Source organism: Tachypleus tridentatus, chromosome 10, assembly GCF_004210375.1.
Source record: "Tachypleus tridentatus isolate NWPU-2018 chromosome 10, ASM421037v1, whole genome shotgun sequence".
Taxonomy (NCBI): domain Eukaryota; kingdom Metazoa; phylum Arthropoda; class Merostomata; order Xiphosura; family Limulidae; genus Tachypleus; species Tachypleus tridentatus.
This window is the reverse complement of record NC_134834.1, coordinates 186706859-186733025: the sequence shown is the minus strand read 5'-3', so window position 1 is coordinate 186733025 and position 26167 is coordinate 186706859. Positions and strand designations below refer to the sequence as shown.

The following is a 26167-nucleotide window of genomic DNA, read 5'->3' as shown; positions in this document are numbered from 1 at the left end:
TAGAAGAAAAAAAGAACGGATTGATTTACGTCGTGTTCCGAAATTTCAGCAAGCGCCACCTGCTGTTCTGGAGACGAGGAATGTCACGAGTGTATTTATTTTATTTGAAGACTTCTGCACACACACACACAAACAAACAAACAAACACAAAAACGTCCAACGTATAAATCGTGTATTTTTGGCATCAGCTTTCAAAGAAAAATTATTTTGTTTGCTAGTTTCTCGTTTAATATTATGTGCGTATGGAAAATCTGTTGCAAAAAAGTTACATATATATTGATTGTTTTTTAGCCTCATCAGTTTCTTATTAATCAAACTACACGGTGCTTCATACTCTACTTATTGTAGGCCTAACTCTGATTCAAAATGTCTATAAATAAATATACGTGCAGACGAACAACCACATTTCTCTGCTTAGGGGCTTTCAGTACTTTCATATCTTTTAAAAGATGATTAGACACTGGCGTCCTTCTGACGACTCAGTGATCAGCTTGAGGTCTTATAATGGTAGGATTCAAGGCTCGACACCCGCAACGGACAAAGAATATGTAATCCATTGGATACGGCTTTGCATTATATAACAAATAAAATTTGTACCGGGAAAGGACGCTGGAGGAAGGGCCACAGGTTGAACATGAAGATAAAATATACATATTTAAGAAGTGCATGTAATTTAATGTTAAAACAATTGTACATCTTTCACACAACCAATAGTTTTGAGAACATGGTCAAGTCCTTTACAAGATAGGAAATAATCTTTAACAGAAAGCTGTAAAACATTTTGGATTGTCAGTAATGTTGGTGGAACTTACGTGTCAGTTTAAATGTTCATATGATCACAATAAACAAATAATTATTTCTCTATTGGACTGACGGAGCGTTAATCTACTTTTGGTACTTTTCTAGAGGGCAGCTCACAGAATATGTTTCCAGTAGTTAGAAAGACTAGTCCACGCCTACTTAATAAACAGAATTACAACAGATATTTGGGCTTAGCGTGGACTGGTGGCTAGGACACTCGACTCACAATCGTTCTATATGGTTACGGACTGGGTCAGCCACCCGAGTATAAAAACATCCATGAATTGATACTGTTACCGTACTTGTTAGTACTACTGTTACTATTCCAAAGTAGTTGGAATTGAGGTCGTCAGGATTTGGCTTGGTTTGTTTTTTGAAATAAGAGGGATGTCTGCACTAGTCGTCCCTAATTTAGCAGTGATAGAGTAGAGGGAAGACAGCTAGTCAACACCACTCACCGATAACTCTAGGGCTACTCTTCTACCAACGAATAGTAGGATTGACCGTCCCATTACAACACCCCCTACGGCTGAAAGGGCGATCTTGTTAGCCCATGAAACTGAAATTGAGTGTCGAGCGCATCACCCAGCAGGTCATGTCAGGCAGGCATGGTCATCAAGGAAACAATATAAAAAAAACTTTTAGAAGGCAATAATAACTAGCGCCACAGTACAGTGAGGAGACACAGCTACGGTGACAAGTGAGGAGAAACAGCTACGGTAACAAGTAAAGAGACACAGATACGGTAACAAGTGCCCAAAAAAGCGTTAAGACACTCAGTATTTCTAATTATTCACCAAATTTCAAGTGGAAAAACTAATGGAAAAACAATAGGTAATTGACCAAATATACTTTTTTTTTTTTAAAAAAAGGCAGCAACTCAACTGTTCCCACCCACAACATCCTGATTACCACCCCCACACACACACCCATCGTTCTCGGCCAGGTGTGGGTGTGGTCGTTACCCAATTTAAAAACATCGGATATCAGTTCTGATATTCTTAAAATATTTCTCAGAAATAATTAGTTATATATTTATGAGTACGATGCCCAAACATGGCTATAGTTATATTTAATAATAATAGTCGGGAAGAACGTAGAAAACAAACAAACAAACAAACAAAACAATCACCTGTGTTGATCTTGTAGTTAACAACGCACCATGGTAACCGATTACAGTATAACTGTTCGCGGAGGGGTGGATGCGTAGTTAAAATACGGACCTTGCTTGATTTAGAACCGAAGTCTTACTGTTGTTGTTGTTTTGAATTGAGCACAAAGCTACATGATGGGCTATTTGTGCTCTGCCCACCACGGGTATCGAAATCGGGTTTTAGCGTTATAAGTCCGCAGACTTACCGCTGAGCCATTGGGAGGGGCAAAGTCTTATTGTTTTAAACGAATTAATTTCTGTTTATTAACTAATCTGTTGTATTCATACATTGTCATTAACTAATCTGTTGTATTCACACATTGTCTATGAATAACTGAAAAGATAGGAATAGTTCTTGATTTCGTGTTCAAATAACTGCAGTTTTTTGTAAGTTTTACGTTTTGTACAGTTTTAATCAATTTCGATTAAAGTGCGATTTCAAACTATCCAACGAAAATATTTCCTGGAGGACAAAGACGTTTACCTATAACGTATTTTCTGCTTAAATGTTATTTGTTAATATATATACAACATATATTAGGTCTCATATCATAAGTAATGTTCGAAAATTTAATACAGAAAGTGTTTCATCATTTCTGTCTTTGTAGAAGGCTTTAATGACTAAAATATGTACTAGGACGTGTATAAAAATGTTCAGACAAAGAAAATAAACTAACTCAACTCCACGTTGTTAGATCATTAATCAAATAAACTTTATGAAGATAGATGTGCCTGAGGAGCACATTAGGCATATAATGTTTTACGAGTTTAAAAAAAAGACAATAGTGCAACAGTAACTACACGAAACATTCAAGGTGTTTATGGTGCGGGAGCCCGGCATGGCCAAGCGTGTTAAGGTGTGCGACTCGTAATCTGAGGGTCGCGGGTTCGTATCCCCGTCGCGCCAAACATGCTCGCCCTTTCAGCCGTGGGGACGTTATAGTTTGACGGTCAATCCCACTATTCGTTGGTAAGAGTAGCCAAAGAGTTGGCGGTGGGTGGTTATGACAAGTGCCTTCCCTCTAGTCTTACACTGATAAATTAGGGACGGCTAGCACAGTTAGTCCTCAAGTAGCTTTGTGCGTAATTCAAAAAACAAACAAATGTCATGTTACATTGCTATTCTTATTACCCACGTGAGATATTAAATTCTAATCGAATCAAATGACAGTGTAACATGGCATTAAATAAACTTTAAATAAACAAGTTGAGCACAAAGCTACACCATGGACTATCTGTGCTCTGCCCACCATGGGAATTGCAAGTTGGTTTATTGTGCTGTCAGTCAGCAGACATACCACTGTGGGGCGCTTACACCCGAATGAAAGGTCGTTTTACGCTATCATAACATATTATTTCTGACTAAACGAAGTTATAGAAAAGTATATCTCGACGAATTAACGGCGTTTCAAAAATTATTTCTAAGGCCACCTGTTGGTAAAAGATATATTTATATATATTAATCAGAAAATATGCATCATTCTTTGGTAAACATACAGCCAGTTAACCTACATCATATAGGTATTTACATATAACTATTCATATTTAAATCTCAGGTTTCAACTTTTAGATGTAACACTCAATACGGCAATACGCCATTTTATGAAATCCGTAATGTAATAGTGAAATCTAAACTTCGGAGTTTAAAACAGTAGAGTAACGGAAGAATAAAATATCCAAGTTCTATGTCCGAAATAACCGATTAACATGTTGTCGAATTATATATTTCTGTTTCATGTTGTTTTAAAGGTTATCCAAGAATAACTGTGTTTGAAAATCTCAAACTGTCTCGCACATGTACCTGAAACTATTCTTAAACACGTCGATTCCACTATAAACGTGACGATATAGATAAATCACCATCCTAATCCCACGTATTTTGCATATTTAGACCAAAACTAAATAAATAAATCTCGAGTATGCGCAGTAAATGTTTTACACCGCACCAGAGACTGCAGACCTTCACGTTTGCAATGAACAGAAAACAAGGGACACGATAACTGAAATCGAGAACCATGACTAGCTATTTTTAGACATATTTGTATTTGTACCTACCTCGTGATTATTTCACTTTTATTATCCTCTAAGTTATTCTGAATATTCTATAATTTTTACGGATGTTTCATCCGTTGAGTCACCACTGTTTAATAACATTTTTCTTATCTCTATAATAAGCCGAGTCGAGTGAAAGAGTCGTATTAGATTAAACCCTGAAGAGAAGCAAATAAATTAATATTTAGCTAAAACAGAGTTCTGTACTTAGTGTAATTAGTGAACTGCTTCCTGGATAGAACGAACAAGGCAGCTACTGCGTATTATTATAATAAAACCTGTCTGAGTGCACGTGTTACACACACACAGAGCTTATGATTACGGTTTATTTTCTTTCTTTTTTTCTAGGACAATATAATACTTTAATAAAAGATAGGTTTAAATAACTGCCTGAACTACTGTAACAAAACACTATAAGCTCTTGTAGGAACTGCCTGAACTACAATGACAAAACTGTATAATATGTTGTGGGAACTGCCTGAACTACAGTGACAAAACTGTATAATATCTTGTGGGAACTGCCTGAACTACAGTGACAAAACTGTATAATATCTTGTGGGAACTGCCTGAACTACAGTGACAAAACTGTATAATATATTGTGGGAACTGCCTGAACTACAGTGACAAAACTGTATAATATCTTGTGGGAACTGCCTGAACTACAGTGACAAAACTGTATAATATTTTGTGGGAACTGCCTGAACTACAGTGACAAAACTGTATAATATCTTGTGGGAACTGCCTGAACTGTTTTATGTTTTTTTTTTTTTATTTCGTGCAAAGCTACCCGAGGGCTATCTGCGCTCTGCCTGAAATACAGTGATAAAACACTACAATCTCTGGTTTTATTGGTGAGTAACTTATACGATTATCCAAGTATAGCAATGAATTGATATCTACGTAAATATATTAGTACTGTTGTTTGTTTGTTTTGAATTTCGCGCAAAGCTACACGAGGGCTATCTGCGCTAGCCATCCCTAATTTAGTAGTGTAAGACCAGAGGGAAGGCAGCTGGTCATCATCATCCATCGCCAACCTTTGGGCTTCTCTTTTACCAACGAATAATAGGATTGACCGTCACATTATAACGCCCACACGGCTGAGAGGACGAGAATGTTTGGAGGATGTGGACTGATCTTCACCCAAATTTGGTGTGGAGGTTCATCGGGTTCATGGAGAGAAACAAATCTTCAGTGTTGCGTTTTTTTTCTTGGGTTTTTTTTTTTGTACTACTTTGCCGTCTGTAGATAGATGTTCACCAAACTAGGATGAAGGTTTCTTGGGTATATATGGAGATACATTGCACATTTGTAGTTTCGTATTTTATGTTTGTTGTTTTTGTGGACATTTTTGCACTTTTTACAAATACGTATAAGTGAGGAAACTTCTCGTATCCTAAGATAACCTTTCGTTAATCATGAATTTACATAATTTCCATACAGAGGATTGGTACTCCAGTTATCTTAGTAATAAGTAAATAGTAACTTATAGTAAGTAGACTCTGATTATCGTAGAAGCTTGTAACCATGACAACAATTGATATCAATCGAACAACTTCACATAAATCATGTATCTGTGAAACTTGCTTTCAGTACCTAGAGCTAGAATATTCGAATATTTAAACAGATTCGACCAGAAACGTGAGTGGTCAATGAACTACATTCAAAAACATGTCTAGTAGCATCCATATCACATTGTCGTTTGTAACGAATTGTTTCATTGTAAAATTACAGGATAAGCTATCTGTGCTTTGTCCAACGGGGAGCTCGAACCCTGGAATTTAGCACTGCAAGTCCGTATACTTTCCGCTGATCCATCCGTGGACACATGGATTGTAAATAACTATATTCTAAACCAGAGGCCCTCTGTGGTGTGACTGTTCATGGGATGGCAGTTCCAAGAAAGCTCTAGTGAGTAGAGTGAAAAACTTTAGAGAAAAAAAACTAATTTCAAGTTTGAAGCCAAACATTTTATGTATATGTAATATATATGATATACATGAAGCTTGCAGTGCCCTCTTTTTGAAAATTCATTTCAACTTGAAATGAATCGCATAAGAGAGAGAGATACTGATGTAATGAAAATTTCATAGTCCAAGCAGACGACTAAGCAGAACTAGGTTACAAAAGGTTTCCTCTGTCACGCAAAAACCCAGCAGCAAGGTTACGAAAGTTTTCCTTTGTCACGCAACAACCTAGAACAAGGTTACGAAAGTTTTCCTCTGTCACGCAAAAACCCAGTAACAAGATTTCGAAGGTTTTCCTCTGTCACGCAAAAACCCAGAACAAGGCTACGAAGGATTTCCTCTGTCACGCAAAAACCCAGAACAATGTTACGAAGGTTTTCCTCTGTGACGCAAAAACCCAGCAACAAGTTTACGAATGTCTTCCTCTGTCACGCAGAAACCCAACAAAAATGTTACGAATGTTGCCCTCTGTCACGCAAGAACCCAGAAACAAGGTTACGAATGTTGTCGTCTGTCACGCAGAGTCACCCAATAACAATGTTCGAAGGCTGTCCTCTATCACGTAAGAAACCTAGTGTTACAAAGGTTGTCCTCTGTCACGCAGAAACTCAGCAACAATGTTAAGACGATAATATATAGTAACTAAGAAACCCAACAATACTGGCTGACATAGAAACCTCTGTTGTTTAAAATAAGGTTAAGGGATATTTCCCTTCCTTTATAAATTTGTCGTTACGTGCGTTATATTTATGTGCGCATTTACACAAAATGTTTTATAATCACGTGTCTCGTAATTAAAAAAAAGGAAATTGTAGTTTTCAAATCTATGTAACGATAGTTATATGGTGCAATTTAGTTTCTTACATAAGGCACCACAGCCTTTACACACCGAGCTCAGGGTTTATATAAAAATGAAAAAACAAACTACAAGTTGGATAAGACTAATATACTTTATCCAAATATATACGTCCTTTCCGTGTCTTGCTAATGACGATTGTTTCACTGAACCAGCAGGAAGTTAATTTACTTGTCTCTGTCGCCTGAAGAAACACATCACGACATACAGTCTGCCATCGGCTTTGCATTGATTGACGTATACAAACCGTAAAAGAGGCCACTGTAGTTAGGTCGCTTGACTTGCCGCCCGAATATGCTCGCCCTTTCGGCTGTGCGAGCGTTATACTATCTCGTTCGATCTCTCTACTTGTTCGTAAGAAGTAGCCCAAGAGTTGGCGATGGGTGGTGTTGACTAGTCGCCTTCCCTCTTATTCGTCGCTTCTAATTTAAGTAAATAAATAAAAGTAGTTTTGCGCCATGTTCAAACCAAAGAAACAGACATTATAAAAAAAAAAAAAACGGCAAAATTTCTTGGCTTTACATTCGACCCAAAGCTGGCATGTGTGAAATACACAAATAATATATTAACAAAAATTGGGAAATACTCAAATTATACAAGAAGTCTAACCGGCAAAAGCCAAGAAACCTCACTAAAGAATATTATAAAATATACAAAACATATATACGACCTATCATAAAATATGTATGCCCTGCATGGTTAAACATAGTATCCATAAACAAATCAATTAGAATCAATACAAAACTCTAATTACTGGGACATTCAAAATCCCCCGTAGCGCATCATCAAAGTTTATTCGCAACCACACAAATATACAAACTATAACCTATATACTGTTGTATAATTCTCTATATTACTTTGAGGAAAAGTAACAACAGAACGATTTGTCTCGTGAACTTATTTGCTATTACGTACATGGTGAAAGATAGCCTAAGTAGCCTGTTAAATTTTATTTTGCAAATAGACATTTAATTAGGCCATCATATACTATATTTGAAAGAAAAACAAACCACAAAAGATTAGGACTAATATAGAAACATTTAAAAAAGGGTACTGTATGTAAAAATGTTCTTGTATTAGAACGAGTAAAACGTGTTGTTTGTACGTACCGAACTGTTCGTTTAGGGAAAGAATATTAACCATGATAAACTCAGCATAAGAATGTTTACCCGGCTACCCACATGGACATTTGCCCTGGAAGGGGTCAAAACAAGTCCACTGTACTCCAACCCTCATCATAAATGTTCATCTGCAAGCAAGCCATGGTTCAGACATGAGGAAGGGGTCCCAGTGAACCTGACCCTCCCTAGTCTACAAGGACCAAAATAACAACAATTACAAGAAGCTAAAAAAAGATTGTAATAGACGTTAATTATCTTCGTGAAAATAATCCAGTCAAAACAGATACAGACGAATAAAGGCTACTGAAATCAAACTTTGTTTGTTTTACAATATTATGCATAAGTCTACATAATATTAGGGTTATCTGTGCTCTGCCCACCACGGGTATTGAAACCCGGATTCTAGCATTGTGAATCTGCAGACTTTTCGTTGTTCCACTGGGGGACAGGCATAAAACTTTGAGGACTGTAACAAGAAAATGGGAATACCATACAAAAACAATATTTAAAAATAATTGAGATCTTTCCTGCTACCAAAACCTCGTTGAGGACACTTCTAGCCCGATGGGTATAATTGTATGGATCTTACCAAAACCTCGTTGGGGACACTTCTGGCCCGATGGGTATAATTTTATGGATCTTACCAAAACCTCGTTGGGGACACTTTTGGCCCGATGGGTATAATTTTATGGATCTTACCAAAACCTCGTTGGGGACACTTCTGGCCCGATGGGTATAAGCGTTCGACTCGTAATCTGAGGGTCGCGGGTTCGAATTCCCTCCGCACCAAACATGCTCTCTCTTTCAGCTGTGGGGGCGTTATAATGTGACGATCAATCCCACAATTCGTTGGTAAAAGAGTAGCCCAAGAGTTGGCGGTGATGACTAGTTGTCTTACATTGCTATATTAGGGACGGCTAGCGCAGATAGCTCTCGTGTAGCTTTGGGCGAAATTTAAAACAAAACAAAGAGGGAACACTTCTTGAGGTCCCACCGACATAATTTATCTTCATTATTTCTTGCATAATAATTCACTAGTACAATAACATGTTGAGCACAAATCTTTGCTTCAGTAACGAGTAATCACGATGAGTGCCTTAATTACGTTCGATAAAAGAAAATGTTTTACTCCATCTAATTTATAAAAGTAATTTTCTCTCTGCTGTCTGAAACATTTTCCAACCACCTTAGTTTCTTTATCTTTTGGTAGTTCACTTCGCGTGAGAAGAGCTCGAGCCTCTATAAGATATGAGCAATGACGTGTAAACAAGTTGTTAGGCTTTTATATATATATATAAATATATAAATTTAAGTCTGTGTTTGAGATATGATATTATAAGGTTCGGTTACGGGTTTCCATGGGACTTTGCAAGCCATTACACTACCAAGAGGGAGGTATATTAAAATAAATATCACAACACAATTATAAAGTAATTAGAAAAAACGCTCAACTTGTGATAGCTGGTTTTGTTGTTATAACATGTGTTATATATCCTACAGTAAACAGTTAATAAACCCGTGCACAGTTATTGAAAATATCAAAATTCCTTTAATAGGGTTGTACCTAGATGTACCTCGCTGGTACAGCGGTAAGTTTACGGATTGACAAACGCTAAAATCTGGGGTAAAGTTGCCCTCGGTGGACTCATCAGATAGGCTGCAGTGGTTTTGCTAAAATAAAACACACACATACTTAGTTTTTAACATTAAAGTGTTACAGTGTGTGTGTGTTTATTTAAAGATAAGAGTCATTTTGATTCTGTGTGATATCATACTGTAATGGAACTTTTGCGTTTTTATTGTGCGATGTGCAATCTCCAACTTCGCGAAATATTTATCCAGTGTACATGTAGATTTCCAATAGGGGTCACGATTTTCGTCACGGAAAACTTTATTTTTCTCCATATTCTCAGGGTGCAAATATGACGTCATGAATACGTTACACACAGATCTATTCACACCCTGCGAAGTATTTACACGGACATACAACAGACAGTACTATTATATTTGTATAGATGGCGCCAGTGCATTATATCTTCCTTCGTAAGCGTTCTTACGTAAGGTTTGTTTTTTTTAAACCACTACTTTGCCCCTGTTGATGGATCACCAAATTTGGCACGAATGTTTATTGGGTCCATGAGGAGATACATGAAAATTTACGGTTCGGATTTTGTGTTTTGTTGTTTTTATGGGCATTTTTTTATTTAATTATACATAAAGGGAACAAATTTTCATGTCCAAAGATAACCTTTCATTAATCATGAATTTACATAGCTTATCCATGGTACGGGTAGCCCAGCTAATATGAAGTAATGATTTTATGGTTGTAAGTTTTGTTTCACGCGAAAAATAGAGAAAACAACCAATAGCACTGCGTTCTCTTCGCACAAATATGCACCGAGCATAGGTTTTATTTCGAAAATTAAACAACCTGCTAAAAAATGTGTACTTTTTAACGCCATCTTAAGCGTAGTCCAAAGTCATCATTAATGCTGTAGTGTTCTATCGACAGATGTGTGAGTAGTTACTGACAATGTAACATTCTGCTAACAATCAAACATGGCTATTGACATTATAAGGTTCTATTAACAAACACGTGTAGCTGTTGTGACTATATATAATTATTCTGTCGAGAAACACGTATGGAATTACCGACAACGAGAATTCTGTCAATAAACATGTCAAAGTTTGGAGACTGCTTCAACGGGCAAGGATTTGCTTTTGTTTTGTTTTTGAATTTCGCGCTAAGCTACACGAGGGCTATCTGCGCTAGCTAGTTCATATTTTAGTAAGTTCCACGTGCTCTTTTTCAAGGTTGAAAATGCCAAATGCTCTTGAAGTGAATAATTTGGGACGTTTCGTATGAAATAGTATACACAGTATAGATAATTATATTTCAGAAGTGAACTAAAATTATTTCACTTGTATCATACTATCACATTCTAAACCCGTGATTTTGACACATATTCAAACAAACATTAGGCACCACGACAATTGCATGTTGTATAACAACAAATAATTATTTATTATACAGCAAATTGTATAACCGACGATAGCTCAGTTGGTAGAGCGGTGGACTGTAGTCGAGCAGTAGTTATCCATAGGTCGGTGGTTCAAATCCGCCTCGTCGGAATTAGTTTTTATTTGTTTCTCGTGGTAAACAGTTTTATACAGAGAAAGTTAACATGGCTCCTGCACAAGCATGAAAAGCAAATTCTTGAAGCTTTCCACACTTTTTTTAATCCACCGAAGTTTTCCATGAACGGATCACTTTTACAGACTACTACCTCAGCTAAATTTTTTTGGATTAACTCGCAATACCAAATTTACGTGGATACAGCATAGTAACAATATCCTGACTAGAATAAGGAAAATAGCAAATTACGCAAGAACTCTATCGGGTAAAAATCAAGGTGCATCTCCTGATAATATAATAAGAATCTACAAGACACACGTTAGACCCATTATAGAATATCTGCGTCCAGTCTGGTTAAACATAACACAAAAAACAATTAACAAACCACAAAAAATACAAAATTCAATCACGACATCAGCATATAATGTGCCCGCAGTATTTCACCAACATTTATACACTAGTATGCAAACATAGAGACAGTATCTGATAGACTCTTGCATAACGCACTAAATTATTTTAATAAAAATTGGCATGAAAACGATTTATTATGTGATCCATATACATGATGAACGTGGTCCTAACTACCTCTCTCCCATGAATGTATATTTAAGAAATAGAAATCAAGCAGGCCACCATGCGGTAGACGTTTAGAATTAGTATAATATTCATAATTCATAAATATTTTTATACAAATAGATTTAAAAAAAATAGAAAGGGAAACTCAAGACAATATATGGACATTGCCCTGAAAAGGGCCGGAATACTGTGGATTACTCTAGTCTTTAAGCATTACAACTACAACATAGTAATAACTGAAATGAAAGTTGGGGATGGAGGAATAGGTCATTTGCACCTAACCCTCCTGGGTACCAAAATTTTCAACATACCCACAAAGTGTTATAAGCCGTTAGACATACCGATGAGTTGGTAGATGGCATACATGAAAGACCGTGCAGTCGTATTTAATGCTGTCACTTGGTTTTAAAAGAGAAATTTATAAACATCCAGCATATTAAAATATTTTAAAATAAATAAACTGTGTGTTTGTGTTTTTTTTATATATTGCAAAGCCACATCGGGTTATCTTCTCAGCCCACCGAGGGTAATCGAACCCCTGATTTTAGCGTTGCAAATCCGGAGACATACCGCTGGACTAGTGGGGCTAAATAAACTGAAAGAACCGTGTAATAACCCTCATTGTTTTATCCATCGAGAGCATTTAACCCCTCCTAGTTCAAACGTAGTTTATATCACGATTTCGTCTATTTATTTTCATAAATTTCAATAATTATGTCTGACAAAGTTGTGTCACAGAGGCGAAAATGTGCATATTTTATAATCGTTTTAAAAATATAATAATTTTAAAGGAAGTCACACATTTAAAGTTATTATTTCTTAAACCTATTCATCCTAGAGTAATAAAATTTCACGCGAGGCACGCTTAGAGTTAAAAGTTTTATTCAAGAAAACTTAGGCATGGTACAGGATGTTGTAAAATTCGCAAACTGAAATTGAATTTATTATCTTATCCGTCTTTTGGGGTATTACGAGATTAGTAATTAGAGAGAAGTGTATGCTCATAATATGCCGGGTTCGATTCCTTGCGGAGGACACAACAGATAGCTCAATGTGGTTGTGCTCTAAAACAAATTAACGCGTACACGTACGAGTAGGCTTAGCTCGTTTACAAAGAATGAGATGAAGCGAATTCAAACACTGCGGTGGAAATTTTGAAACATCCTCTACCGTAAGAAAACTTTATTGAATAAATCGGAGCAACGTTAAATGTCTTAAATGTACATAAATAATTAAGGTATTTATATGTTACAATAATACTCGGTTTTGGTCTATTTTTAAAATGCGCGAACACCTTACGTGCGCACTTGATTTCAACGATTATTGTACGTAAACAAAAAGCGGATGCAATACTATTTTTGTATATATCTTGTACAACATCATATTAAAGACTTTTCAGAATTTTTCAAAACGTCTAACGTTAGTTCATAGAATAACATCATAAGTTTATTTATTGATAGTATTAAGTACCGTAAAAATTAAACCTAATTAAACTAAAGCAAACAACGTACGTAAATCAAGTGTTAGCTTATCTTTTTAAGAAATTTAGGCCGTACTTAATGTAGATATGGTTAGACCTAAAATAAATGTACTTAGAGATTTTGGTGTCTGTGATTACAATTCTTTTGTATTACTCTATAAATCCTATACTTAAAGAAGTAATATTGTAATAAATATACCATTTAAACGCAAATGTTTTGCGGGTCTCTGCTAGTTTATGTATTATCACATTAACAGAATTTGTATTTCAAGTTATTGAGCTTTTATATAACTTTGGAGTTGAAAGCGATTTTCGGCACATCTATATCGTTTCAAAGAACTTGTGTTTTCACACTTTGTGTAAAATAATAAAATGGCAGCTTGCATTATTGTATTTTCCAGTTCTTATAAGACGGGTTTTATATTATTAATAGGTATCAGACATTGTTACGTCGTTCACACGATTCAATAAAGTAAATTACTTTCATTTTGATTTTTCTAGAAAGAGCTTTTCTATAAGTATATCATATATATTTATTCAAATGATAATACATCAGTGTCTTACATGTATATATCTACTTACGACTATAACTACGTACCGAAAGCGAGAGGGCTGTCTTTACAACAAAAGACGAGGTATAAAAAAACACAAAATTACATGTTTTATGTTATATACACGGTAAATCAAGACGAATGTGTTTTAAAAATGGGTAAAAGGGAAAAAAACAAATTTCAAAAGCAATTACATTAAGTTCATTTGAATACAAGAACGAAAAATATGCGCATATCAAACTAAATTTGCATTCGCCGTAAAATGAAAGAAAATATGAACAAAAGCAGACCTTTAAGATTGTTGGATTAAGTATAAAACAACGGAGACGATTAAGCTTGTTGGATTAAGTAGACAACAAAGTTAGACAATGAAATTCTTGGATTAAGTATAAAAACAATGCAGACGATTAAGATTGTTGGATTAAGTAGACAACAAAGGAAGACAATGAAAATTACTGGAATAAATATAAAAACAATGCAGACGATTAAGATTGTTGGATTAAGTAGACAACAAAGGTAGACAATGAAAATTTTTGGATTAAGTATAAAAACAATGCAGACGATTAAGATTGTTGGATTAAGTGTGAAATAGGTAATCGAAAAGATGTTGCAGAATCAAAACCTACCAACGTTCAAGTTACAGAATTTATAATTTATCATATAATAATGGAACTACATCGCTTACCTTAAGTTTGTATTTTACCATACAGCAATGAGAGTACATATCTTAAATATATAGTTTATCGTAGATCAATGGGAGTATACAGCTTTTCTTAAACACATATTTTATCGTAGATTAGTGAGAATACACCGCTTATCTTAAGCTTATCATAAATCAGTGGTAGTACATAACTTTTCTGAAGTATATAGTTTACCATACAGGAAGTAGGCTTATATCACTGCGTCTAAACTATTAGCTGTCAACCAGTGTTTTTGGTCAACAATGTCAGCTAAGACCTTCAGAACAGAGATATGTTACAATGCGAGTTCAATTGGACAGATTACCTGTTGCCTACTTATACAACTTGAAGATATAACTCGATGGAATAACAGATATAAGGAAATCTAACAGTGGATTTTAGTGAGGAAAATAATTCGTCAAAAATCACACCATTTCTAATATACAGAATTTACGCGTTGGTACTTACCCGTCAGTTCTAAGTCTCAGTGTAAAAAAACAGTGTTACTTAAACATCAGCATGTAAATGTGTAAAATAAAGCGGGTTAACATGCATGTTTCTTGGAAATGTTACATTTCAAGGGCTTTAAATTAAAATGACAGCAATTATATATACCATGACAAAAACAACGTAAGAAAATAGTACGAAGAGAAACAATAAACGGCCACACGTGACGCAAATTGATACACAAAAGAAATATTCATTGTCGACCCTCTTGCCATATATAATTTAGTCTTCTGCACGTGCTGGCCCAGCACGGCCAGGTGGGTTAAGGCGTTCGACTCGTAATCCGAGGGTCGCGGGTTCGAAACCTCTTCGCACCAAACATGCTCGCTCTTTCAGCCGTGCGGGCGTTATAATGTAACGGTCAATCCCACTATTTGTTGGTAAAAGAATAACTCAAGAGTTGGCGGTGGGTGGTGATGACTAGCTGCCTTCCCTCTAGTCTTACACTGCTAAATTAGGGACGGCTAGCGCAGATAGCCCTCGTGTAGCTTTGCACGAAATTAAAAAACAAACAAACAATTTACATGTGCTTTACAAATAATCATCATTTTCACTTTATTATATTACCTGGCTGAAGAGAGGGCGTAACCCTCTGCTGGTTAGCCAGTCGATAAGTCGATTGATTGGAATGGATTCGCACCTTAACTAACTAATAAATCTCGTCGCATGTGATGATTTCTGATATGAATATTAACTATTTAACTGACAGTTAAATTCAGATTTCAAAAGATACATCGGTGAATCAATTTTGGAAAGGTATAAGATTTGCGTCTAACATACTGAGCTTGGTAGTTGAATTTGTAGAAGTTATTGTTTGGAATTAAGCACAAAGCTATGCAATGGGCTATCTGTGCTCTGCCCATTGTGGGTATCGAAACCCGGTTTCTAGCGGTTCGAATCCCCAGACATACCGCTGTGCCACTTAGGGCGAATTTGTGGAAGTTATTGTTTGGAATTAAGCACAAAGCTACGCAATGGGCTATCTTGCTCTGCCCATTGTGGGTATCGAAACCCGGTTTCTAGCGGTGCGACTCCCCAGCCATACCGCTGTGTCACTGGGGCGAATTTGTAGAAGTTATAGAACAGCTTGTGCTCTTTTATAACGATTAGGTTTAATCTTATTAAATATAAATACATATATATATTTTTGTTAACGCAACCTTCTATATTTGTAATATGGTATTCATGTAAATGACCAGTCATTTTTAAAGTGGCTTAATACAGAGAAAAATATAAAATTCGTACTCGAACACTCTTTTGGATAGTGAAATAAAAAGGAGGAAAACGTACATTACACATCTTGTCGTGGTCTGTTTTCATAACATGCTTTTCCGTTGCAATTATGTCTTGGTTAATTTGATACTGTGTTCCGCACAGCTTTCAACCCACCACTGGCACGTAAGTAATTCAGGCTTAATAATATGCTTGAATAAAACATTTACATTTATCTCCTCAGCTATCGGCTGTGTTATAAAAACTGTGTTGTAATTTTACTCAAGTATTTTTGTTATTGTAAACCTTAAGATTAATTATATCTGTAAAATCACATCAGGCTTAAGCGAAGGTTCATACTTTGGCACGTTATCTCGTAGTAATAGCAGCTAATGTTAACAAGGGAAACAACAGACGTTGCAACAAACGATGCGCACGAACCTATTTAATGCAAAACAACCAATCACAATTACACACGTATCGTGATATCCTGAAATATGGTACTCGCAAGAGTTTTTTTTTTCTGAAAAACCTTCTAGTTTCCCAATGGACCAGCGGTGAGTTTACGTACTTACAGCATTAAAACCGGGGTTCTATTCCCCGTGATGGAAACCGCAGCTACCCCAGTGTGGGTTTGTTTGAAACGAACAAACAGTTTTTAAATTGAAACTTGGAGAATAAATGACCAACAACAGCTTCACGTGATGAAACTAATAAAGTTAGATCAATGACATTACAAACAATTTTGAAAATAAGTTATATTATTCTAAACCGTACTCAGAAATTGAAAAGAAAAAATCTCGGACCCCGCGAAACGTTGATTATGATGTCCAGTGAGTTCACAATACTTTTTCGTTCTAATTAAGGTCAACTGGATAGGTTAATCATTTCAAAGTTATTTTTGTGTGTTTGTGTTTTCTTATAGAAGAGCCACATCGGGCTATCTGCTGAGTCCACCGAGGGGAAGTTTTTTATATTTTTAGAGATTATTAAAGGTGATTCATTCGGAAGTTCATCCAGTTTGAAAGCCTCATCTTCAACATCTTGACTCATTGATGATGACCTATACCCCTGGGTTTTACTTACTGACGCCCTTTCAAAACATTCCAATCTCCCCTTATTAAAAACAATATAACACCTTCTCTAATCAGACTGGTGTATTTACTACCGCGTCTGGCGGCCAAGCATTTAAAACGTAGTTCCACTACATGGCGCATTTCTGTAGTGAAAAGATAGTCAAAAAAGCAGTCCTCAGTTTTTGTTTTAATACATTTTAAAAAAGTATTTCAACATACATTTAAATTTTACACCTCAAAGACAACTAATTATAAATGTTAAATTATAAAAGAAACTAAAGTAATATTTGAAATCAGTCAAAAGATAAAGGGATTTGTTCATTTTTTAATTTCGCGCAAAGCTACACAGTAGGCTATCGGTGTTCTGCCCTCCAGGGATATTGAAACCTGGTTTCTAGCGGTGTAAGTCCGCAGACATTTGTTTGTTTTTGAATTTCGCACAAAGCTACTCGAGGGCTATCTGCGCTAGCCGTCCCTAATTTAGCAGTGTAAGACTAGAGGGAAGGCAGCTAGTCATCACCACCCATCGCCAACTCTTGGGCTACTCTTTTACCAACGATTGATCGTCACATTATAACGCGCCCGTGGCTGAAAAGACGATCATGTTTGGTGTGATGGGGATTCGAACCCCCGACCCTCGGATTACGAGTCGAGTGCCTTAACTACCTGTCCGTGAGAGAAAAGGGAAAATGTAAAAGAAAAACTAAAGTTTATCAATAAACCTTATCTAAAGAAAACAAAATGGCGCTCAATAGAATATCTGACTCTAAAGGTAAAAACTGCACAACTCGCAAGTCTACACGAGTATCAATTTTAAAGTTAGTTTTTTGAACTGGTATTTTTAAAAAAATATTTCCATAATATAATATAAAATAAATTTAAGTTCACACATCTATTTCCTTGTCGCGTGTAAGAACTAGTTAAAAATACAGCAATAAAAACAATTATGTTTATTTCTCTCTCCAGCATCTGCAGGCCACGAGTTCAAATCCCGACATCGACAATGATCGCCCTTACAAATGGGGGAACAGGTATAATTTGACGGTTAATCTCACTGTTTGTCGGTAAAAGAGTAACCTAAAAGTTGGCGGTGAGCGGTGTTGATTAACTTCATTTTGTTCTGTGTATCATATCGCGGGTTCGAATTCCCGTCGCACCAAACATGCTCGTCCTCTCAGCTGTGGATGGACGCGTTATAAAGTAACGGCCAATCTCACTATTCGTTGGTAAAAGAGTAGCCCAAGAGTTGGCGGTGGGTTGTGATGACTATCTGTCGTCCTTCTGTCTTACACTGATAAATTGAGGACGACTAGTGCAAATAGCCCTCGTGTAGCTTTGCGCGAAAATTAAAAAAACGAACAAATTTTTTCACTAGTTTGTTCTTGTTTAGTACTTGTGTTACATATGATTCTATCCATCAGATTTGTTTCATTGGAGATTTGTACCTACCATAGTTTCATGTTATAAGCAACTAAAGCAACTTCATTAAAAGTAAAATTCGTCGTACAAAGTACAGGAGTGAACATGTATCATAAGGTTAGTAAATGTTTTTTTGTTTTGAATTTCGAGCAAAGCTGCACGAGGGCTATCTTCACTAGCCGTTCCTAATTTAGCAGTGTAAGACTAGATGGAATGCAGCTCTTCTATGGCTACTCTTTTACCAACGAATAGTCGGATTGTCCATCTCATTATAATGCCCCCACGGCTGAAAGGTGAGCATGTTTGGTGTGACGGTGAGGTTAGTAAATCCAGCTGTCCGGGTGTATTTGTTCTGTTTACATTAGGGTTGAAAAGGACGCACTCAGTTGTCCTTTGAAAAATGTGATGACCCTTAATAGTATGCTTAGGTTTTCCCCTTCTTTTTAACTATATTTAACTAATCATGGAGTGATGCAAGGTTACTAATACAGAAACAGTTTTCCTTCTTCAAATGTTCCATGATCGTTTTCAGTTCATGAATATTTGATTTTCGTTTGAATTTTTGTTATTAAGCACAAAACTCTTCCCACCTCCGGTATCGAAATCCGGTTTCTAGCAGTATACGTCCGCAGACATATCGTTGTACCACTGAAGCCTTGTTAGATTGATAACGACTATGGGCACCGAATTATTGATGTATCAATCAAACCTTGACAGTTTTTGTTTTGTGTTTGTTAATTTTGAACTGATAAGCTTGGGGAAGTGGACCTTTTCAGAAACACCCACCACCAGCTCATGGAAACTTTTTACCTGCCCGGATAGTGTGGATTTGATCCACGACCCCAAAGTGCGGGACACGAACTATCAATTCATAGATTCCCAACCAGGGCACAATTACGACTAGTCCACGCCTGGCCGTAACTTGTTTACATATGTACGTGTTACACACTTAAAAGTCAGTGAACACTAGTTTCTGCCGTTGATAGGTTATTTTTAACAATTATGATCTTACGGTTCAGCGGCGAGTCTGAGGGCTTATAACGTTAACCGATACCCTCCGGGGAAGACGGGAAGAGATAGCCCGTTTTGTATCTTAGCAACAAAACAAGTTATTTAATGAATACTTTTCATTCCATTCTTAACTTGGTTGAAGCTCTTAGACACTGGTAAGAACCGGGAAATAAACTATTATTGAAAAGGTTATTTCTAACGGATAATCGCTTAGGACGCTTAATCATCAAATTACCGACTTGTTTCTAAAGCGTTCGTTAATGATGGGGTTCTCAGATTGTATTACATTGAATAGGTTAACATATATTTTTGTCCCTTGTGACATTCGCCATTACAGCACTAACAAAAAGAAAAGTGTTTGTTTTTGAATTTCGCAAAAAGTTTCTCGAGGACTAACAGCGTAAACCGTCCTTAATTTAGTACCGATAGACTAGACAGATGAAGGAAGCTAGGGAGCACCACCAACCACCAATTATTGGAATACTCTTTTTACCAACGAAAGATGGAATTGACTGTTATATTAGAACGCCAGATGGCTGAAAGGGTGAGCATTTTGGACGATGAAGAAAAGCAAAAGAGCCAGAGCAATCGCACGATTTCTATGTATAGCTTGTATATTTTAGGACAGACTTTTTCTGAAAATTTTCAGAACTTGCTGAAGTTGATCCTTGTATGTTGTCCATGAGCGCATGCTCTTAACACGTGCCTTAATATTTAGGTTTCTTTAAGTTTTGTTATTTTAGTATACATATGAAAAATGTAATATAACGTAATTCCAAGCGATAAACTACTGATCTAGTTTATAATGTACTCTGCTGGGACAGCGGTAGGTTTACGCACTTACACCGCTAAAATGAGGGGTGCGATCCCTGCGGTAGACATAACAGATGTGGCTTTACTCTAAAACAAATTGGTTTGTGACCAACGATGGAGAAGAAAAGGTTTATTTGTTTTTCATGAGTCAGTGTACGAAGAATTATATATTATGTAAACGTGTGTAGTATCATACACTACGTTACGTCAGCGTATGCGGAATGATATATTAATATATGTACAATCATACATTTTTATATATTAAAAGTGACATGAAATAATAATGATATTTTAAAGTTCTCCAGCTTGTCGGTACCACATTTAAAAATTACACCAGTAAATATATAATCAAACCCTCACGTACAGTCGTAGTGAAAGTTGTTATTTTGAAAATTATTTTGTTTTAAAGAAATGGTAATTATAAATACCACAGTTGTTTATTTTTCTATTGTCTGAATATTGAAAACCCAAAGTTTATGAATTCTTTATGGATTTTTGTTTGTGGTGCCATTCAACAGATGACGAAGGAGTTTTGGATACATACATAGATATTGACATACATGCTACGCCAGCTATAGTAAGATGAATTGCAGGATATCTTCAATGGAGTTGGTAGGGGATTATTTGTACCACTCCCTTCAAATGAAAATTTTCCCGTTCGTTGAAATTAGTTTTAGAGCGATCGACTAAATCGAAAAATTTGGGCAAATCATTCTTTTCAAATTTCAAAAAGTGTTGCCGTTTTGGTATGCAAATAGATATTTCGTACTTTCTTTAGTTAGTAAGGTGAACGTTTTCAAGTTATTTTAGAATCTTTAAAAGTTTTCATGCATTCATGATTTTAGCGATGTTTGTTGTTTATAAAATAGAATTTTGGTCAAGTAACGCGGCCCCAGTTATCTGCTATTCTTAACCATCTCCCTATGGTATCACGCGCATCGATCTTATTCACTGGTGATAAAGATGATGCCTTGAGGATACATTATCCATAATTTTGTATGGGAATGTCAATAACGGACGTAATTAGCGCATGCGCACTAAGAGAGATGTCATTTGTTGAAACGAGTACATAATCCAAGCGCTTTCAGTCTGTAACAGATCTCAGACAGATTTTTTTAGGCTCACTCAACCAAAAGACTAACCTACGGCTTTCAAATAAGTTTAGACCTATTACACAGTGTGCTCGTGGGCAGTATTGTGGATATGTATATATGACTGAAATTTTGGAAAAAATAAAACAAATTTTTCAATTTATCACACTGTATCCAACCCATTGTTTTTTTCAACTAAAAGTTGGAATTCAGAGATAATTTGCAATACAATTCCTGAACGAACCTCCTGTTATCTGTGGAGCGTATTCGAGAGGCGTACTTGCGAATATCCTACAGGCATATTCTCTCTCTTTTTTTTTTTTTTTTTCTTACAATAACACGTAAAACTACCTCCTACTTTCTTAAAGTGGTGACAGTAGGGAAAGTGTTTATAGGCGAGACAATTTTTTTATAACCACTCTTTAGTAAAACTGATCAATTATGGCTCCAGTAATCTAAACTAGGTTAATTTATAACCACTCTTTAGTAAAACTGATCAATTACTGGAGCTAAGATTTATCAGTAAGGGAGCTCCAGTAATCTAAACTAGGTTAATTTATAACCACTGTTTAGTAAGATTTATCAGTTAGGGAGCTCCAGTAATCTAAACTGTGTTAATTTATAACCACTGTTTAGTAAGATTTATCAGTTAGGGAGCTCTAGTAAGCTAAACTGTGTTAATTTATAACCACTGTTTAGTAAGATTTATCAGTTAGGGAGCTCTAGGAAGCTAAACTGTGTTAATTTATAACCACTTTTTAGTAAGATTTATCAGTTAGGGAACTCTAGTAAACTGAACTATGTTAATTTATAACCACTGTTTAGTAAGATTTATCAGTTAGGGAGCTCCAGTAAACAAAACTATGATAATTTATAACAACTGTTTAGTAAGATTTATCAGTTAGGGAGCTCCAGTAAACTAAACTTTAATTTATAACCACTGTTTAGTAAGATTTATCAGTTAGGGAGCTCCAGTAAACTAAACTGTGTTAATTTATAACCACTGTTTAGTAAGATTTATCAGTTAAGGAGCTCCAGTAAACTAAACTGTGTTAATTTATAACCACTGTTTAGTAAGATTTATCAGTTAGGAGATTTATCAGTTAGGAAGCTAAACTGTGTTAATTTATAACCACTGTTTAGTAAGATTTATCAGTTAGGGAGCTCCAATAATCTAAACTGTGTTAATTTATAACCACTGTTTAGTAAGATTTATCAGTTACTATGTTAATTTATAACCACTGGAGCTCCAGTAAACTAAACTGTGTTAATTTATAACCACTGTTTAGTAAGATTTATCAGTTAAGGAGCTCCAGTAAACTAAACTGTGTTAATTTATAACCACTGTTTAGTGAGATTTATCAGTTAGGGAGCTCTAGGAAGCTAAACTGTGTTAATTTATAACCACTGTTTAGTAAGATTTATCAGTTAGGGAGCTCCAGTAAGCTAAACTGTGTTAATTTATAACCACTTTTAGTAAGATTTATCAGTTAGGGAGCTCTAGTAAACTAAACTGTGTTAATTTATAACCACTGTTTAGTAAGATTTATCAGTTAGGGAGCTTCAGTAAACTAAACTGTGTTAATTTATAACCACTGTTTAGTAAGATTTATTAGGGAGTTACTGTGTTAATTTATAACCCAGTAAAACTAAACTGTGTTAATTTATAACCACTGTTTAGTAAGATTTATCAGTTAGGGAGCTTCAGTAAACTAAACTGTGTTAATTTATAACCACTGTTTAGTAAGATTTATCAGTTAGGGAGTTCCAGTAAACTAAACTGTGTTTATTTATAACCACTGTTTAGTAAGATTTATCAGTTAGGGAGCTTCAGTAAATTAAACTGTGTTAATTTATAACCATTGTTTAGTAAGATTTATCAGTTAGGAAGCTCTAGTAAGCTAAACTCTGTTAATATATAACCACTGTTTAGTAAGATTTATAAGTTAAACTATGCTAATTCAGTACAAGTGAAGCACCTTGTTCACTAAACTGTATATTAAACGTCTTATTACGTATTTAAATTCGCCACGTCATATATAAACTATTAGGAACCACATGGCCAGGTGGTTAGGGTGCTCGACTCGTAATGTGAGGGTAGCAGGTTCGAATCTCCGTCAGACCAAACTTTGCTCGCCCTTTCAGCGGTGGGGGTGTTATAGAGTGACAGTCAATCCACTATTCATTGGTAAAAGAGTATCCCAAGAATTGGGACTAGCTACCTATTTTCTAATCTTAAATTGCTAAATTAGGGACAGCTAGTGCTGATAGTCCTCATGTAGCTTTGCACGAAATTCAAAATCTAAAATAATTGTTCTTTTGACCTTTCAAGCATTCACGCAATCTCTGCATACGAGCAAGGATTAGACATTCACAGAAAGAGGTTATATTCGTTGGTAAATTGTAAAGAACTTCGGGGGGGAGTGATTTTTTTTCAAACTTCGTTTTTAATTATATGATAATATTTTACAATAATTTAGAAGTATTTATCAAATTGCATCTTCACTTCCATATTTGGACGAACCATTATTGTTTTTTTAATGGTTTATTTCATGACGTCATTCTAGTTTATTAAAATGGGGCAAAGTCTAGTTATTTCCATTTCTATTGTTCTCACATTCACGGTGATTAAGCCTGCTTCGTCGCTTGTTTCACTTTAGAATAACAAAGAAATCACGAGGTGGTAGTGAAGCTAGTCAAGTTTCTGAAGATGAAGCGCTTATTGTATATTTCGGTTTTCTTTTATGTCAAAGATATAAAACAGTTCTTTAATGTTTTAGCACTTTTTACTACGGGGACTTTTTAAAGCAAAATCCTTATTCCTTTCACTAGAAAGGCCCCGGCATGGCCAGGTGGTTAAGACACTTGACTCGTAACCCGAGGGTTGCAGGTTGGAATCCCAGTCACACCAAACATGTTCGCCCTTTCAGCCGTGGGGGCGTTATAACGTCACGGTCAATCCAACTATTGGTTGGTAAAAGAATAGCCCAAGAATTGGCGGTGGGTGGTGATGACTAGCTGCCTTCCCTCTAATCTTACACTGATAAATTATGAACGGCTAGCACAGATTGCTCTCATGTAGCTTTGCGAGAAATTCAATATCAAACAAGTTTATTTGAAATCAAAACAACAGGACTTAAAATATGATAAACAGTCGTATATTATGAAATACTATACTTGCTAAAATTAGGCCTTAAATATACAAATATTATATAAACTGTACACATTAAGTGTACACTGTGAGAAAGGAGGACCAAAACCCCATTTTCATTGGAGAAAAAACAGTATTTTCTTCAGGCCCCTACACAATATATTTCGATAGTTTTATTATTTTCTCAACATGATATTCAATAAATTGAGCATACTTAAAACAGTCATCGAAACGGGAGGACCAGACCCCCTCTCCAATACATAAAATCCAGCAAGTGCTTACTTTTGTCAGAGTGTTGAGAGCCCGTAATAACATTCGTCGTGATTTTTGATACCGAGTTTTGGTAGAAAATATCGTAACTTTGAAAGAAAAACAATAATAACGCGCTGCACGTGAGAGAAGTCTAGTTCGGCCCGTGTAGCCACCTGTCGTGACATTTGATTATATACGAAGTGATTAATTACGTGTTACTGAAAACTATTTTGACTGCCAGTGTAAAGGAGGTCCTCTTAGAAGCATAATTATTCATTGAGTTTTGGGTTTTTTTTTTTTTTCGTTTTTGTTGTAGAAGAAAAATAAACTTCAGAACACCGTAGTTAAACTCTATCTCTTTTTGTATGTTCAAGCAACGTTCAGGAAGACACACAGCTGTTCTGTCAAATATTTTTTCTTCTTTATATAATTTTTTGACGAATATCTAGCCCTTTGTTGTATTAGAATGGCCAGCTTTTCACTGACGCGGTGCTAGTTAAATTGAACCGTGAGTTGGACAAAAACGAATACACAAGTTGGCTTGAACGACAATATGGTGCGTTCGTGTTCAGGGAACTGTCATCTGACAGAATACCGAGAAAACTATAGACATGCGCAAAGGTTTTAGTAGACAAAAGAAAATGAAAAGATTTAATTTTGTTTTTAGTTGTAAAGTATTATTTTGTGCTTTGCCGGCCAGTGTGAAAACCCTCGCTACATTTCTAGTCTATGTGTTGGAGGGGGGGGGGCTAAAATCATTGTTTACTCACATATACACATGTATTCACTTTTTGTATTCATTACGAAGCCTTTTTATCACTATCTCTACACTTGAACTAGGAGCCAGAGAGATGACAGCCAGTTAAAAGGAACCTACCTTCCTCATTCATGCTAAAGGACTGACTGTCACACTTATAACGCGCACACATCTTAAGGCTCTGTTAATAGTTTGGGGTATCGCAAGGATTCGATCTCGCCTTGCAAGCTACGCAGTCTAGGATTCTACCACAGTGCCAATCCTTACGTATTGAGACGTCTGTTAAAACGACCAATCGTTTAAGCCTTTTAATTAATAAAATAATAAGTGTACATGGTAACCAAAATAATGGTGTGTATTTATTTCCAATAATCTACGTCACAACTGTACTGGTGTTTCGTATTCTCTGCTGAAGTATAAAAAATATTCTGTTAAGTCACACTTCTGGCAAAATAGTCAATTAATGCACTAAGACAAATATTAGTATCTGTTCCTACGGGTCAAC

At 35.9% G+C, this 26167-nt stretch overlaps 1 protein-coding gene, 1 non-coding gene and 1 pseudogene across 2 annotated transcripts in view; 2 read left to right on the top strand and 1 right to left on the bottom strand.

Moving 5' to 3' along the window:
- Positions 1-26167, bottom strand: part of LOC143231141 (uncharacterized) — a 64437-nt gene that overhangs the window by 14414 nt on the left and 23856 nt on the right. The window lies entirely within an intron of this gene.
- Positions 10997-11082, top strand: TRNAY-GUA (transfer RNA tyrosine (anticodon GUA)). Its single transcript is given in 2 exon segments — positions 10997-11033; positions 11047-11082. It is a non-coding gene; the product is annotated as a tRNA-Tyr (tRNA).
- Positions 11095-11187, top strand: LOC143231201 (U6 spliceosomal RNA; annotated as a pseudogene).